The sequence below is a fragment of the Aplysia californica genome, unplaced genomic scaffold (assembly GCF_000002075.1).
Source record: "Aplysia californica isolate F4 #8 unplaced genomic scaffold, AplCal3.0 scaffold00010, whole genome shotgun sequence".
In the NCBI taxonomy this organism is placed as follows: domain Eukaryota; kingdom Metazoa; phylum Mollusca; class Gastropoda; order Aplysiida; family Aplysiidae; genus Aplysia; species Aplysia californica.
Genome location: NW_004797280.1, coordinates 2,893,275 through 2,895,599, shown reverse-complemented (window position 1 = coordinate 2,895,599; position 2,325 = coordinate 2,893,275). Strand labels below are relative to the sequence as shown.

Below are 2,325 nucleotides of genomic sequence, written 5' to 3'. Positions count from 1 at the left end.
CTTATGTGTGTGTGTGTGTGTGTGTGTGTGTGTGTGTGTGTGTGTGTGTGTGCGTTTGTGTGTTATAGTGTTTTTTTAAATATCACACAAGTGAAAAAAGAGAGAAAAGAAAATTACAAGTTACTGAAAACAAAGTGAAAGAAGAAGCAGACAAAACAAGAGCATCTCTCCATTATAATTTCTGCACATCAGTGATGCCTGCACAAGAAGAGCACATCATATCACAAAAGAACGTCTTCAGAATAAAAAAATAGCAGTTCATTAATTAGTACTCTGAAAACAATAATGATTACTACAATTAAAAAGTATAAGCAGGCCGCTTCGGGGCATTACTAACAGGGATAGTTCAAGGGATCGGGGAATCGATCGAAATTGTCCTCTTTCTGTCCAAACTATCCTTATCCCATTTGTCAGTGGAACTTTGTAATTTTGGGACTAGGCAAAGCAGTGATAATCTTACTTCATCCCTAGCGCAACTCCGAACTCGAAAAACTTCATACAGTGTGTTGACTACGAACATGCAATATCAATTATCAGATAGAAGATCAGGACAAGACACCACATGCACCAACACGAAGACGTGGCTAGTCGACCCGGCGTACATTTCAGTTAGTGTCGCAAATCCACAGACTTGCCTTTCCAACCACATATTTTAGTACCGCTCAGATCGCGTAGACAAAATATGCCCAAATTATTTTCTCCCGTTCTCAAAGTTAACGCCTCAAATCCGCACGGGCACGGCTCGAGGACAAGACAACGGGGTACCGAGGCAAGCCTAGCGGCGGAGGTCTGATAAGAACGATCTGGCCCGCGGGTCACAGTAAATCCTCAGGGCAAACACTCGGCAGGACTGTTTGACGGTTTGATATTTCGAGTTTAAGATAACTCAAATAGCGACGTTATCAATGTTATTTCTTGGCAGTCGCGGTCGACGAGACGCCTCAGCTCTTCACTAGCTCATCAGGCCTAGGCAGGCAGGTGACAGGTTAGTGTGGTGGCAACGTAAATATAGGACTTTGTGTGGAGAGTCGTGGATATTGAACAGGCTGAGTCAGTGACAATACAGGTCGGCCCTCTGAGTCTGTTGTGAGGGGTGACGCTGGAGCAGCCTCGACCGCCGGAACCACAGACTTCCGAGAGTGCGTCACGAACAAAGAAGGGGATAACCTTCAGCTATGAGTATTCGTTACACGGGGTGCACAAGATGTGATTCATCCAACTGCTAAGTCGGTAGTCGTTCCCTGAGCATTTTAAAGACGCCACCACAATTGGAACGAAGCCACAATCCACCAGTAGAACATTTCCATGTTCTGATTTCGATACAACCAAATTCGCATCGTCGGCGCGAGTCTTTGTTTAAAAACAAGACTGACTCGTTGACTCATGCCAGTCACGTGTGCACTGTACACCGATATCCCCAACCCCTCCCCCTTCCACATATTTTCTTTGTCTCTCTTTATGCATATTTGTCCACGTCCACCCTTTTCCCCGGATTCTCTTTACCCTTCCCGTCGACCTCTAAGCAATCCTAGCCGGATGTTTCTAAAATTGCGAACAAGAAAGACAGCTGAAAAGGCAACACATTTAGAGGAACAACAACACGTTTTGGAAAAAAAAACGCAAACAGATCTGCAATACTATGCCGTAGCCCCCCATTAGCCCTCCCCCCACTGCCACCCCCTTTCTACATACCCTATAGGACACTTTCTTTTCACATACTAGGCATACTCAAACACAGACACAAAACAAATATACGCACAGACCCCCTCTATTTCCTCTCGCTACCCACCACACAGGGCACAACTCTGTGTGAACCCAACCCCTTACGTCTTTGTCAACACTCAAGAATCGATCGTTGGAACAGGGACCGGAAACAGAATTGTAATCGTTTGCTCGGCCAATTCCGCCAACGCCGGGACCAGAGATCACAGATCTCCGATGTCGGGTGAGCCGAACATCCAAACAGTTACGATTCCATTTGCTCCCTCAATCTCACGACCACTCACACGGCTTCGCATTACAGCCTGTGCAGACTGACACCAAACTCTTTTTTTTTTTTTTTTTTTTTTGGGGGGGGGGGAGGGGCGGAGGGGGGGGGGGGTGTCAGTTTTTCCTCATGTACTTTTCTATCAGTTTGCCATCAGCCACTCCTCGGCCCCGTCTCTCCGTCCGTCAATCAAACGCGCTACTTCTCTAAATAACTTACTTTTACTCATAAATAGAGGGAATCATTCTTTAGCACTCTCGTGATCAACTGGTTGGGGTGGAGAGAGAGAGAGAGAGAGAGAGAGAGAGAGAGAGAGAGAGAGAGAGAGAGAGAGAGAC

General features: G+C 46.3%; 1 protein-coding gene across 2 annotated transcripts in view; it reads right to left on the bottom strand.

The window, feature by feature from the left end:
- The window catches only part of LOC101856773 (fibroblast growth factor receptor-like 1), a 74,308-nt gene that overhangs the window by 49,056 nt on the left and 22,927 nt on the right, over positions 1-2,325 (bottom strand). The gene's annotated exons all lie outside the window — the stretch shown is intronic.